The sequence below is a fragment of the Channa argus genome, chromosome 6 (genome assembly GCF_033026475.1).
Source record: "Channa argus isolate prfri chromosome 6, Channa argus male v1.0, whole genome shotgun sequence".
Taxonomy (NCBI): Eukaryota; Metazoa; Chordata; class Actinopteri; order Anabantiformes; family Channidae; genus Channa; species Channa argus.
In genome coordinates this window covers 24992542-25008737 of record NC_090202.1, presented here as the reverse complement: position 1 = coordinate 25008737, position 16196 = coordinate 24992542, and the positions used below count along the sequence as shown (strand labels likewise).

The 16196-nt window shown below is 44.1% G+C and overlaps 1 long non-coding RNA gene across 1 annotated transcript; it reads right to left on the bottom strand.

The window, feature by feature from the left end:
- Nucleotides 1-10306: 10306 nt before the first annotated feature.
- LOC137128525 (uncharacterized) lies at nucleotides 10307-13108 on the bottom strand. The gene is made up of 3 exons (XR_010914589.1): nucleotides 12201-13108; nucleotides 11780-11919; nucleotides 10307-11683 (listed from the first exon to the last, which is right to left on the bottom strand). It is a non-coding gene; the product is annotated as an uncharacterized lncRNA (long non-coding RNA).
- Nucleotides 13109-16196: the final 3088 nt, after the last annotated feature.

Below are 16196 nucleotides of genomic sequence, written 5' to 3'. Positions count from 1 at the left end.
AGGCCTTTGATGTGGATCTGTGATGGGCTGTTCCACGGCACTGACCCCTGAACAGGGTGAACACTCCCATCACTGTTCATATTAAGGCTCCCGCCCTTTGCTTCAGTGAATACTTGATAGTCCATCACTTTACGCAAAACTGCACTCTTGCTTCAAGTGCACTGTTTCACCTACTGGCCCCAATCTGTCAGAGAAGTGAACATTTAAACAAGATTGTTGACTGTGAGCAGCCTTCTCACACAAATCTTTGTGCGTTGAGAGATGAAAACACTTTTCCATCTTTTACATTTTGCGATTACGCAGATGAATAATGACTGACGTGCGGAAATTCTCCAGCCACAGGATGCTAACGCTTGAACTAAATCTACAATTTGTAACAGTAAACAGTGTCACTGAGAGAAAAAGGACTGTTTATGTTGTTTTGTGTTTTGCAGTCAAACTACGTTTGCTTCATTGTGCGGAGAACTGACGGGAGAAGAAATTGTTCCAATGCAGTGAGTGAACAGCTGCATGTGGATTATCCAAACTATAAGTGTCACGTTGTGAAAAGCAAAGATCTCCAGTATTTCAAGAAGCGCAAACTCCTAATTGTGTCCGCATGGCTGGGTAGCACTTTGGCCTAAGTGGGGAAAATGCTGTTTGCTGTCGAGATTTGTGTGAGGGCGACACTTGAAGCTATCACAAACTGTGAAGGTTGGTTTCAAACGCCCATCTGTCCCCGTTTAATGACGTCACACTCCCTGACTTTTGTGTTTACCGACGATGGAATTTGCACTTGGAGCTGCCAACAGTTGTCTTGTGTAGCTTTTGTGGTCTCACAGTAAAGAACATAATTGGACAGTGGTGCAAGAGCAATGGAAGCAGGATGAATTTAAACAACGTCACATGGTCCTGACGCGTGAAAGTACCACGGGTCACCCGTTTGCAAAACGCGTGTCATACTATTCTCATGTTCCAGCCACTTCTGTTAAAATAATCCCGATGCCGTGCTGGCTGATTGGAGTTGATGGGACTGCAGTGGACAGATGACAGGGCTGGCTGGGCTTCACTCGGGATGACTACGGTGCACGCTGCGCATGCTTGGTGCCTGTCTGCCTGTGTTTGTGCCAGACTCCACTGCCAGTCCTCAGGCCCCGGCTCGCCTGGCATCTCTCCTCCCCCGATGGCACACAAGATATTCCTGGCACCGCGGATTCACCCGCCTGCCGCTGAGGCGTGGCGCAGGCTCTTCCGGCTGTTATTTCTAGCATTGACGGAGGCTGTTGAGGCTGGTGGCATTTGCCCAGTCGACTTGAGTTAAACACTTCTTTTCCCAGGAACAGCCTCACTGAGCTTCTCAGCCCTAAAGACGTCTAGATTATTTGATGCACGCTGAGCAAGAAAATGAATGAATCCAAAACAAAGAGTGACACAAGGCCCAGAGTGATGCAATTCTTTGCACACTCTCATTTTATTCTCACGCAGGTATTTGAGTGTCCATTGTGAGGAGGGAAACAAAGCAGTGGGTAGGAAATGAAAGAGAGAAATGATCTGGGGAAGGAGAGGGGATGCTGACAGATGCAGGCTGGGCTGATGAGGGGAAGATAAGAGCAGGGTTGTCTCCAAATGTGCTGCTTCTGCATCTCCCACGTCCGTCAGTCGGCACCCTCCCTGTCCCTCAGCCCTGCCCTGCACCCTATACCCACGCAGCTACACCCCTTCATTAAGGAGCCCATGGGAACAAGAAAGCTCATTGTCTGCCATGGAATTTCTGCTCCTTACTGCAGAGCCGACCTGTTAACGCCAGACCCTCTCCCCTCCGCCCACCATTCTTCCCCTCTCTCTCTCTCTCTCTCTCTCTCTCTGTCCAACACACCCAGAATGAATGCAATTCTTATGAATCGAGCTGTGTGTTGTTCACTCGCTTGATTCAACCCCAGGCGGGTTTATCCTTGAGATGTCACAAACCGCAAGTGAAGCACGTTGTGGTTGGATGAACTCGTATTGCCTTCCAGCGGGTCACGGCGAACGATGAGCTCACGTGCTGCGTTAGGCTAATGTGTTTATTTGTAATCGGGCTCGTGTTTTGCTTTTTTTTTTTTTTCTTTCATATTTTGGCTGTTCGTCTAGTTTAAATGGCTGCATTATTCAGCTGCACCTGTTGGCTATAACCTACAAGTAAAACGAAAAACACCTCCACTTCAGCTGCATCAGTTTAACCGCCTCCATTTGCCTTAACAGACTTTACAGTTTCAGCGCGATCATTCAGCTCTGAATTAATAATGAGCCAATAATGACAAGCAGCTTGGACCTGTTGACACGAACTAAGCTTCAGACTAAAATTAATGGTACCCATGAGTCAAAAGAGCTTCTGGGAGCCAAACTTGCAGAAAAATAAATCAGCAACGCAGCCACTTCTCCTCACCGGCCGCTCCGCGCGCACACGTGAATAATGACAAGTTTATTTTAATACAGATGAATTATTTAAGAGAACATTTGTTTCATGCGCAAGGATTTCTGTCAAGGTATCTGCCAGTTCAAAGGAGCCTACGTGTTTGCCAGAAATTATTCAGGAATGAGAGTTGGCAGCCTCGAGCGACGTGCTGTAAAATGTGTCGGTCTGCGCTTGGATGTGCCGCGAACGTGACGACACACAGTAGTGAAATAAGGATCACAGTTAAATGCGCTTAAAGAAAGAGAAACGGCACAACAGGGTTGTAGTGTTCGAAGAAAATGAAATAAAAGAAACGAGGAGAAAAAAAACAAAACATATCTTCTCTAATGAATCACTTTTCCCCCAGATGGTTTTAATAATCAACACAAGGATGGTGAAAGTATCTGAAATAGAAACCACAACTCAGGCCTGCACGCTGTCACGCTCGGTGCGTGTGTGTGGCTGCAGGATGGAACAGTGCACAAAGGGTCTCAGCCTGGCTCATCCCAAAGTCGGTACCTATCACCTAGTTCTGTCTGTAGCTAACAAGTGGATGGAATTCCAGTTTTTTGGTACTTTTAGAAAGTGACTTCCTTTTCGTAAACGTGAAAATGATATGGATCAAGCTCCATCGTGCAACTCACTCGATCTCCTCCAGATGACATCCCCGGAGGATTTTTTTTATTTTTTTTTAATCTTTAGGAGATCAGATGATATCATCTGGGGGAGCTCTGGAAAAGCAGGTTGACCGTGATTACAGACTTCATAGTAAGAGAGGCCAGATTACCTGATATGCAGTTAAGGTTCCTTTCAAGTGATGTCATCTGGAGGCATTTTTCAGATAGCAGAGACACATTCTAATGGCATTTATGCACGTGCACTACCCAAACTCAAACCAAAAGAAGGAAGTTCAAAATCAGCGAATACAGATACTATTAACATACTTTAACAGATGTCAGTGTAGCATTTCCTCACCGATGATGTTTTATTAACTTCTGATTTTATTGCGGAGGGTTAACAATTTCATGCAAATCTTCAGCAAAAGAGGCTAAAACCACACACATCTTTCCAATGTTAATGACTAAATGCTGTAAGCAGACAGTTCGTAGGAACACAAGACAATCACAAGTCTGAGAAGCAGACAGTTACACAGTGTTTAGACCAGAGCTGTCAGTCGTCCTCCACATCCAGCCTGGTGAAGTAAAACGTTATCCTTGCTCCTTCGTCTGTATCGTACAACGCTTGGCAGGTGTACATCCCCTCTGCATCCCTCTGAAGCCCCTCTATGAGTAAGGCCGAGCTGTTGTCAGCCACCTGCATGTGGCCTATGCTGCTGAACTGAGACTGGAGCTTCAGGCCTTGTCCGTAGTTGTACGCCACTGCTACATTATTAGCAGACCCTGGTTTGGTGAAGCCCCAGATGAAGATATTAGGCCTAGTGGGGCCACAGTCCAACGTGACGGAACCTCCCACTGTCGCTTTAGCATGGGAGCGGATGTATTCCACCTCCTCGGGATCAAGTATCTGCAGACCTGTAACACAAGACAGCCGGAGTCAGTTACTAAAACTGTACGGAAAGAAACGTTCGCGTGTTGTTTTCTGCACATTGACAAAAACAGCCTCCACAGGCTCCGTATTGACGGATGTTTATTAGTATGTGTCTTCAGAAACCTTAACAAGACCTCACAGTTTGTTGGGAATGGACTGCGTCAGCTTTTGGGGATGAACAACACATAATTAAACACAGTCATAGTTTATCTGCCACTGGCCTATTAGATGGATCCCATTTTATGATCCTCCTTCTGCTTTAGCTCAGCAATCAGACAAAAATAATGACAAGGGTTCGTGATAAAGAGAAAGCTCTGTCTCGACTTGTCTCCAACTTAATACCCCTGTTGCTGAAGTACACCGAAGTATAATGAGCCTTTACCTTGTAGAGGGAGCCAGCAGAGAAGTAAGCAGAAATAAGTGATCATCCTCAGACTCCTTGTGGTGCCAGAAAGCTTCAAATAAAAATCTCAAGGCAAAGGGGGGGAGGAGGGGGGGAGGAGGGGGGGGCCTTTTCAAAGCCTATCCCAGAGCTGAAAGCGTGTTTCCTCTCCTGTCCACACAGCTGTAAACTCTGAGAGCGACTGAGGGAGGCGGTGGGACTGACCGTGAGAATTCTTTCAAACCACAGCAGATTCACTTTAAATTATTCATCAGTGCTTCCACCTGCCTGGTGTCGCTCCGTTTTGCCTGCCTCTCCAGGCCTCGCTCACCACTGGGCTAATGGCTATACCTGAGCACGGAAGGTGTAGGGTGTCAGGATGATGCCACCGCTTCATACATTATTGAATAAGGCGGTGGCGATAGCCTTTTCAGAAATTCCATCACTTACAACGTGGAATGAAAACCCGGGGCCCATCGAAGTCGGAAAGTCTGCACTTGAGGCTCCCACACAAACACGTGCATGTTATTAATAACCCCGTGGGAGGCATGCAGCCAGAATAAAATCCCCGCTAATCACGGTCGACTCATCTTATCTGCTGATAGCCAGCTTTCTCCTGACTCAGTGGACAGTATCAGCGTGACTGGTCTGAGCAGTGCACCTGGACATGGTCAAATGCGCAGGGCCTTTTGCGCAATACACGTCTGGATATTTGTCTCGAACTCCTTAACTGCCTGCTGCAAGTATCTCTCTTGTAACAAAGAAAAGGCCCGTAAATACTTTGTTTGATGTCTGGGGCTGCTAACTGCAACAAAGGAGAACGTAGCTGAGCATCGCGGCCCTGCAAGCGGCCCATAAACATGCTCTTACTGGAGGCAACCCCAGACTGAGGAGAAGGCTCTAATTAGTAGGGACTAAATACTCAGCTCTTATGGGGGGAGAAGAAGAGGACTATATTTAGAAAGCGGCTGGGAGACAAGCAGATGCAATAAAATTACAAATATAAAACCACATGGTTTCTGAGGGCAGAGTGGACTGGCAGAAGAAGAAGTCCAAAGATGTGCCGTTACCAAGCCTGTCAACACACGGCTCAGAAATGTTTGGACAAAATCTCCAAGAAGCGCATTAAAACAATATATTATAAAGAAAAAGTTTGACTTGTATAGGAAAGAGCAAAATGCTAACCGCAACAAGAAAAATGATGTGGTTTGACGTGGCAAGTTCACAAATATAAAACTTTTTCTTTTTTTTTTTTTTTGAGCACAGTAAACTCAATGCAGCCAGTCTGTGGGAATAAGCGTCTTGCAGATGCTACGCCAGGCTACAGGCCGTCAAAGCTATGCCAAAGCAGGCAGGGGGCATGATTTGTCACTAATGGAACCAGTAAAGTCCCTTTGTGTTGGACTGAGAGCTGATCGAATTCTTCACTGGTGAAGCACATCCTCTTTAAGCAGCCCCGCACACACGGTCCTGCCACATCTGCTGGATTCCTGCCTGCCTGGCTGCTTGCGACTTCTTTTTTAAAAAATGGGGAAGGAAGAAGACCGGGCGACTGGAAAATGTGAGTCCTTAAAAAACAAAATGTTTTGGCTGGTGGTCGGGGGGGGGGGAAGTTGGCCTGGCGACAAAGGGAAAGTCGCATCTTATCTGGACCCTCTTAGCCCTGTAAAAGCTTTCAGGTGCACTGTGGCATTGAGCGGATCCAGCCAGGCCAAGTTTGAGCAACTTTTTTTTTTCTTACTTCTTGGCAGCAGATGAGAGAACAGAATCAGACCCAGATAGCTGGGACTATATGGGGATCTGGATAACACATTACTGCCACCTCAACATGTGCCACCCGCCCTGACTGCGAGCGCTTGGCAGCACTGCACTCTGTGTGAGAGCAGAGTTGGCAAAACAGGTGGGTTTCTGGGAGTGTGCCCTGCGATTAGATCAGTCACCCCCACTGGCATTGCGGGAAACAAAGCTGACCTCTCACGTCAGACGACCACCTGCCATGGAATGTGTCCCTAAAGTTTAACAGCAGATGTTTCAATCCCGGGATGAGGAGAGTAGCCAGTGCTGGCTCGCAGTGAGGGTTTCCGCTAATCGTCTCAACAAAATCGACTCAAACAGCCTTTTCTAACTCAGCTTTTATCAGCGTCTCCCGGTGTCCGGTGGTTTTAACGTCTTGTTTGGGAGCGTAGCCGTCCTCAGATTTGAATCCCATACCTCTCATTTGTGTAGTCTCCTCCTCTTCCTCCCTGCTTTTTCTCCCTGCCAGTTCTGTCAGGGACCACACGTTGAGGTGGTGGAATGATGCTGTTGTACTACTCTGGTAGACGAGTTAGCATATATTAGCCAGCTTACTGTATATTTCTGCGTTATGGTAGTTTATCTGCCAAACAGCCAGAGCGGAGGTAAGCGCGGCTGTGCTCGTAAAGCACTGAAGCCCACCCCCATGACCTCCATTTCCCTCCTGGCTCACTTCTCATCTCGCAGCCTCAGACGTCGTCGTGCTGGCCTCCTCGACAGAGGGCTCCCTGTTGGGCCTCTACCTGAATCACAGCAGAGCACAGCCACAGCTCACTGGCCTTGGGACAAGGGCAGCAGGAAGGGGGCCTCTCTCCCAAACTGGGCCCCAGGAGTGCACAGGCACAAAATATAGTTTTACAGACAACTGCGCTACTGCCGTCCTGCAGCTATGCACAACGTATATTTCTACTGATGTCAAGATTCCCCCCAAAAATAACAGGTCAGTGGGGTGAGATAGGTCCAGCTAAAGTTACTCAAGTTTCAACATAGAAAATGGGATTTGCATTTGGAATCAAGTGCGCGCGCACACACACACACACACACACATATTTAATACTTTCTAACAAATTTGATGATATCTTGCTATTTTTGGTCCCTATATCAGAATATCTCTCTACTTCTATCTGAAAAACACCACTTGAAAGGAACCTTAATTTCATGTTAGCTTATCTCGCCATACTTACTTTGACGTTTTGTAATAATGGTCAACCTGCTTTTCCAGAGCTCCGCCAAATAATTTCATTTGAACTCCTAATGATAAAAAAAAAACTCCTCCAGGTGATGTCATCTGGAGGAGTCATGCAGTCAATATCTCAATACAATAGACTTGTAATGTTTCGGCCACCTCATTCATTTTAATTAAACCATTAAAACATTAGAAAAACCTAACCTGAGAAATAACTATGTAAAAGTATAACTGATGGCACATTTGCGTCACATTGCACATGTGTACATAATGATTGGTGCATTTTTTAAACAGGTATTTTCTGTGAAAAATAGCAAATAAGTCTGTTTCCTAAAATGTGATGATGTGCGAGTTATCCAGTGCTTCCAGTGGTGAAACCCATTCTGTACATCTGTCTCCTTTTAGTTTGTCTCCAAAACTGGTTTGTTCCGGTTGAAACTTTACTGAAAATGCAAAAGAAACAAACAAACACAAAATTAAATTACAAAGTACAAAGGTATTATCTTCATCTGAGACAAACTAACCCGATAGCTACAGTTGAATGTGTACTGGCTTGCATTGCACCGACTAAGACTGACATCGTAGTCCTTTGGTTTCGTGGCTAGTGTCGACATCTTGTTTTTCTCAAAACAAGAAAAGCCTTTTGTCACCGGGCTTAGATTATTTAACTTGTTCCCAATCAAAATCAACTTGTGTAAACGCTTTCCTTGAACCAATGTCTTGAGACTACTGGAGAGATGTGCTTATGCTGCTTTGTTTTAAGATGTTTATGCTGTAACAAGAGAAACCACACTGGATCGAACAGTTGTTGCCTCATTCCACTGGCTGAAGTTTCATTTCAGTGGGAAATGAATCCAATGGAAAGGCTCTGCACTTGAAGTTAAACAAGATCTGACTGTGGTCATTTTTTTTACAGCGTGCTGGTCTGAGTGGATCGAGCTTGCACCACACTAGGTTGGGTATGTACAGTAAAACCACAAAACTGCAGAGGTCCTGGCACTCGCCTTTCTTGTAAAGCAGAGAGCTATGTGAGGGAGCGTGTACGAAGTCCTGGACGAGCTGACCCTTGAAGGAGCCAGATGGGGGTTTGGGGTTTAAGCCCCATGGAGGCCTTCTGCACACAACATGTGGAAAGGCTTTGGTGGCTAATGTAGCGTGGAGTATTTATGTACTGAGCACAGACTTGACCACTGTCCATCAGGATAAAAGGCGCTGATACGCCACACAGAGCCGCGACTCCGCTGGCCGCGTCCACAAGCCCAATTCATCTGTTTCCCAGTGGGAGCGTCATTATGCTCCTGGCTCAGCTGCTTAGTGTACAGTAGCTCATACACAGAATCCTTTTGGAGCAGGTGGTCTGTCGTAGGCCCCTAACTATGGCAGCTGAGGGCAGAGAACAAGAAGAACATGTAGTAATCCGTCAGCACTTCCCCTGGTTTAATTCATTTAGTCAGAATATCATCATGTCAGATGAGGAGTGGGTTTTACTCAGAGAATAATTCCGAGTGCTTTGTTGAGCCTGTACAGCCATTTTAAAAGGCAACAAGTTACTTTTTCATTAACAAGCCAGCGTCAAAATCTCCCTCTCGGATGTTTAAGCATGTTCTTGTAGTCTGTAATTATTGACTTATTTGGCTTTAAGTGGTCGTGAGGACACCTCTGTATAAAATGCAATGTGAATTCTCTCCAGGGACAAAAAAAAGGACCTGCCCAAGAACATGGACATGGGGACTGGTGAACATGGTGATCACTTACCGTGCAGCACTTGGTGAATGCTCGTGTGTGTATGTGTGTGTTTTCTCCCTGACAGCAACCGATTTGCCTACTGTAGTTCGGCAAAGATGGACAGTTAACCTGGCTGTGTCCGTATGTAAAGCAAATGTGCCTCGCTAGCTATTCCACATGATACATCTCCGTTTTTAAAAAACCTACAGAGTTGTTGGACGCACAACATTAGTTCAGACGAAAAAAACTTTGATCTCTTTTATCATTTTAATTTTTTTGTGCAGACGTTTGTAGTGTAGTGCCAATTCAATCCACACCTGCAATACTACCCAACAATATGAACATACGGACAAACATACAGCTGTGTGGGGGTTAATTATTAAACATACTTTAACTCTAAAAAGGAATATTTCTTTATTCCCGAAAAATAATGGACAACAATAGAGGTTTTATTTTTGTCTGGTTTTATCACCCATTGCCAGATCATAGTTCATTAAGAGCATAGTGTTAGGTGCATGTTATGTGCAGAAAATGAGTTGAAACATTCAGGAACACGGGTTTTTAAATTCCTTGGGGCTGATACTCACTTCAGTTTTATTTCTCGAGTGTGAGAGGATACATTTCACTGTGAGTCCTGTTTTCTAGTTCAGATAGATCACACAACCAGTCTTATTATTTTCTAATATAAAACTAGATGAACAACAGTAAGATATCAGAGTCCCTTTAAAGAAGCAGAGCGCTGTAACATGGCATGTCAGCAGTTTAAACCTAAGACCAAAATGCAGCTTAAAAAGAGCCTCAGACATGACAGTGAAAATTGCTATTTAGCTTCCACTGGTGTAGTGGAGTTGTCAAACGTGGTTTAACTCTTTCATCCTATAGAAAAAATGTCTAATTTGCAAACACACCGCTAATTTGTGCAAGTGGGAGTGTGAATGTGCACGATGTTCCTTTCCTTACCCGCTATTTTCCAGATACTTCACCAATGTCACCATATCATGATGTTAAAAAAAAACAAAACTAAAAAAATCTACACATCTATAACAGCAATGCAAGTGATCGGATTTGGCACGATTTTACACTGACGCATGATTTTTCCGCTGATGCCATCATTGTAAAATAACACTCATGAAAATTGATCTTTACTTTCGAGGCTTAATAATCAGTTGCTAATCAGTGAAAGCAGGATTAAGCCTGAACGCCATGTTTCTAGGAAATCTTGCAAGCATACAAGAGACTACGTTGCAGTGATTTGATTTCAGTTCGGCCTGTGAGTTGCATTACAATAAGTTCTTAATATGTTTATAAAATGTTGTTCAACACGCAACGACCTTGCGATCCGGCCTGACAGCTCCTTCTTGAGCCAAACATTATATTGTAACACGTGAAGCCATAATCAGAGAGAGGCAGATTCTTCTGCCCTTCTTTTCAGCGGCTTTACAAGCTTTTAAAATTTGTGCTGGCTCATTCCAGAGTGCTTTGTGCCAGTTATACGAGTCACAAGAGCGTTCAGGGTGGGAAAGGTGACTGTAAAGAGGTCAGTATTTTTGTCCAAGTAACTGTTGCTTTTGTTCCCCTGCTCATTATTTGGACCCTGTGAACAGGGTTACAACTGAAAATGTTTATTATCAAGAATCAATGCTTCCCTCTGTGGATTACATAAGCTATGTGATATGTATGAAGCGTCGCATTAGTCTGTGAGAAACTTGGTGTAAAACACCAAGATGTTTTTTAAAAAAAAAAAAAAACATTCATTGGATGAAGTAAAAAATCTGAGACTCTTCAGGTTGGGTGGTGGTGGTGCAAACAGATTTTCACATTGAAGCAAAGTTTATTTTCAGTACGTCCTTGTTTTTTAACTTCATCTTGCTTGAAGTTAGATGGTTTAATTATCTTTAAATTATATCAATGTGAGTTGCACAGAAACTGCTGGTAGAAATGTCCTATTTACTTTACGGACGTATTATCCACAAAAGCAAACACCAACAAAGTAAATGAAAAATTATCTACAGTCATCTGAAGACATTAACCTTCTATAGCACGAATTTTTATTTTAGGAGGAAAAAATATTTCACAACAAGATGCTATGAGTGGTACTAAAATGCCAAGGTTTTCTATATTATATATTAAGTGGAATGAGGAACAAGCCATCAATAAATACAAGTTTTATTTCAACAAACCTCAGACACAGATGTGTGTTCCTGTGGGGCACCGACTGAATTGGTGTTTCTCAGCCTGTGTTATTCTGCATGGAACCTCTGCAAGCAGTCGCTGGTGGATGTGAAACAGAGGTGGACGTCACATTTTTGGCATTGGGCTTCATGTGTACCTTTGCATCGTAGTACCTGGAATCTCCCTTTCTTTTCATCCACGACCATCCAGTGGGCTGCGGTGTCCTGACACGAATCAGGGACCGGAGTGGGTGTCGTGGGTCCTGTTCTCCAATTTTCTTCATATTGCGTAGCAACTGTGGAACCGGGACGACCTCTCTTACGCTAAAGATTCTTGCCACTTTTGCACAAGCTTCCTGCGATTTACGACTTGAACGTATAAAGCTGTTCGGTTCCTCTAATCATCCCAGCATCATCTTCATTTTCCTCTTCATCCACAGACTCATTATCATCAGACAGGCCGTCTGTTTTCAAAAGAAACCAGGAAGCATAAAATTAGAATAGGTCATGCACATGGTGATACACACACACACACACACACACACACATTCAATACACACCTTCTGGCTGAGCCATGATCTCCTAACTCTCCCTCAAACCTGATTCTGGGGTCTCACTGTCACTCTCCTCAAGCTCACTGTCGGAAGGAATGAGCTCAGTCATGTTCCTTATTGCCAAAAAATATTTATCCATCCTTTTCCTGTAAGTAATAGTAGATAGTACAGCAAAAAAAAAAAAAAAAAGATTATGGTGATAAATATGCATCTCTGCACATCTTCATCCATGAGCATGTTATTGTTCAGACAAAAGTGGTCTATCATTAGTCAAAACAAATAATACAATTAAAAAATATATATTAAAAAAAATATATATATATATATTTACTCAATCAAACATGCTTCTTCATATATTCATATCACAGATATTATTCATACAAAGCTATTTAAATTTAAACATTTTGAAAAGTGAAATTTATTTTACCGTCTGCTAGCAGTGTGTCCAAGCCTTCTACGGCCCCAAAAAGGACACCTTCCACCCCCAGGTGAAAGGTCGAACCCGCGCCCACTGCAAGTTTCATTGGTCCACAGACTTGTCATCAGTCTTTTGATGTGATGTTTTACATTAAAAGATTTAAAGGGGCGATGTGGGGGCCAAAATAGTGGGCGACACCATGCCACATAGAGGCTTTTACCATTACACTTTTTTTCTCACAAACAAACTTGAACCCTGGAGTGTTTTCCCCATCTGGAAGCAGTAGAGGGCTTGTCTGAAAGATAAAAACAATATGAATCGCTGTTGGCAACTCCAATGTCCAGTCTGGGATCAATTACACAGACAGGATTCAGAGAAAGAGTGAGAGGGACGGAGCACGGATAGAATATATCATGCTTGGGTCCAGCTTAGGCATGTAGCCCACATACACCCACACACCAACACACTCAATAAACAAACTGCTCTGTAACCCGCAGCTTGTGTGCACAGTTCCCAGTGTCTGGTTATGGATTGGCTGAGCGCGCACGCTGCCATGTTCCCGCCCCACTCGCACACTGCATTTAACAAGCGGCTGATGGCAGTTCCAGATGAGGCCACTCTCGGCCAACTGCTCTGTCATGTGGGCTGGGGGAAAGAATTTCATCTTGGATCAATAGAATAACCTCGTTACCTGTTTCGCGGATTAATCTCACACAAACTTGACGCTTACTCGATTTTACATTCAGTCTCCACGTTTGTCTAACATTTCCGTACCCGTAATTCATACGCTTTAGCACCATGGAAACATCTGCCCAGCAGTCTCGTCGAAATGCATTGTGGGACGCTGAAGGCTGGGGGAGGATCTTAATGGAAGGAATATGACTAAACCAAAGTAAAAACAGACAGCGCAACCAGAAAGGGGAGAGTGGGAGAAAGACAAAAGGATGTAATAGGATCCAGGAACGTTGAGCTCTCGCTGATTCAAAGGTGGACGCCGCCATGTGTACGTCTACGCCCCATGTGTTTGGCGGGGACCTAAGCGGGGGCACGGTCAGGCGTTCACAGCTTTGCTAAAGGTCACAGCAACACCTCCAGTCCCCATAACCTCTTCTCGGGGTCAAGCTTCAATTCACAAATGGTGCAGGAGCTCACCTCATGTGGCCTCATTAAACTTCATTGGCATGGCCTGCTTTGCGTCTCCCATTACTACCATTAACAAACACGGTTGCAACATGTCACACGTCCTTGTCACAAGTGTTAATGATACACTGGACGACAGAATACTGTTTTGAGCTTTCATTTTACCTCAGTATATTAATATTAGTGGTTATGCATCTTTAATATTGTTTCAGGAATGAAGTTCTCATTTACTGTCATTTACTGACCTTTGACCCCGTATTTGTTGAAATCTATTTATTTATCAAATATATCTATCTTATAACGCCCAAATGGACGTTATACAAACAAAATCTGAAAACTGTGGAATTATCTGCATTCTGATGTGAACAATGTGGAAGTGCAACTTCACCAGTGAGTCATAACTATGTTAGTGCTAGTGGAAGAATGAGAGGGACGTTGTCAGCGTTATGAAAATTCATCAGAGCAGCTCTGCCGCCATCTATTGTTCGTTCCTGTTTGCCACAATTAAAAAAAAAGAGAGCAAATGCTCCTGTTGTGGTGCTTCGTGCGTATTCGTGGACACTTGGACATTAGTTTAAACTAAGCATCTAGTTTTGTCCAAACTCGCAGTGAGCAGCAAAGTTTTTGCCGTTGGACCAGACTCTGTGTCATTGCGTTGGATTCTGTGCTGGACTGCAGCGATTTCTGCTTAGTGTTTTTTATGATTGATTTAAGTTTAAATTAACTGCACCTAATTGGACTAATTATTTGTCCTGCTCTACTTGTACTGCTCGTCATATCTGTGTAAAAGCGTCTGTCCCGACTTCCATAAGTGAGATGAAATTCTAACCATTGTGTTATTGAGTTTTAATGAACTCTGGTGTTCATTAAAACGCAATAACACTAAGGCTGCACGCTAATAGCCAGAGAAACATCACCGTAATTCACCACCCTCCTGGACTTAACCCCCCCCCCCCCCCCCCCCCCCCCCACAAAAAAACAAGGGGGCCATCTACAGCAGAGAAGTGGCCACGTGGGAATTTAGGTGCGCCAACAAGCTTCATTGAAACACAAACAAGACTGTGGAGAGAAGACTGACTTCCATGAGACTCCAGATGCTCATTTTATCTGGTAATGATCAGTAGTCGCCTTGAGCAAACAGTGGAGTCGATTAAACACACCAGCATCCTCAGGTTGGGAGAGATGCTCTACTGTAACAGTAGGTGACCAAAAACTTTGTTCCAAATTCTTATCAGGGAAAAAAAAAAAAGAACAAAAAGAAAAGAAAAATTCATCACCGCTCCATTTAGCACCGCATCCCCCGTCTCTGAGTAGTTGGTCGTTTCTACGTCTGCTGGCACGTCCTCCATCCAAGACCTGAATGACTTAAAAGTAAGGGCAGGAGGGAAATGTAACTCCTGCTGCTGACTACACCTGTCTGGAAATCCACCTGTTCGAGACAGTGCTTCTGTCCTTCTGTCTCTGCACCAGGCGGCAGGGTAACAATCCCCAACACACACACACACACACACACACACCATCATCACCAGACTGGCAAACCGACTGCACAAACAATCAAATCTACACATAGCTGCCGGATATTGGGTTATTCTGGCTATTCATCAATGCCAGTCACTCAGACATTTCTTTTGTTTCGGGCTTCACTACACCCTGAAAGCTTTCTGTTTTCAGTATTTGGGATTATGATGATTGCTACACCGTTTCAGTCTTGTTTGATTTTGTTTTTTTCTGCACCGTCTGCCAAATTCTGAACTCGACAAGCACCTAGTGTGTCAAATATCTTCTGCTTTATTGTTTTGTATATTGGGAGTAACGTATGCATGAGTCGGTGCATAGCCCTGTCTGCAAATGTACATATAATTACATTATGGTTGACATTCAGCATGACAATACATTTTACAGTGCACACGCTTCATAGACCCGTGCATTGCTTAAAGGATATAGTGCATGGAATAGAAGAACCCAAAGTGAAGATGTATGCTTTTTTTTTTTTTTACACATACACATGTTTGAGCACGGTACACGGTGTTCTCACATGTGTCCACTCAGAAAGTGCTGCTGGAGATTTGTCAGTGAGGGACTTGACTTCCTTCATTGCTACACACAATGGCAGGGGTAGGGTTTGTCACCACGGAAACCATTAGTTTCTTGGCAACATTCATATCGTCTCTCGCTGACTCTAAATTCACATGTAATGATGAGATTCCAGCAGTCGAAGGAGAGGAGGATGTTGGCGAGCAAAGTGTGAAAAAGCACGCAGGTGAGAGGGAAAAGAATGACGAGCAAACAAAACTTTAGTTTTTTTTTTGTTTTTTTTTTAAATACTCGCTGCCTAACGGACGTGCTCAGGCTTCTTGCAGCTCCTGACAGGTAGTTTTCTAACGACCGGACATTTGGGGGCATCAATCCTGTCATCTGTAATGCTCTGGGATGATGAGCATGAGAGAGCTAACGGGCATCTCCATCGCTAAATGTCAAATCTGCTGAGATAAACTAACGTTCCTGGCGTGCGGCAGTGACCTCTGCGCCTCAGGAACGGACGCAGTTTTTAAGCGGTCATTTGCAATTAACCGTCCAGCCTAAAGAGGCGGGGAGTGATCCTCACAACTCTCTCCATCCGCACAAGCAAACTCTACATTCAGACATGAATATTTTTTGTCATTATCATTACTATGATACACGTGTTTTCTGTTAGAATTTCTTTATTTGCATATAATGTCATGAGAGGTGCTCCCTTAAATGCAACTCCCTGCGTCTTTCTTCCCAGTAGCGCCACCACATTCCCTAAGGGTAAACCAATTTACATTCTTGTTTTGCTCTTCAGATCCATGCCAGTTTCCATGACAACATAGTTTCACTTTCTCA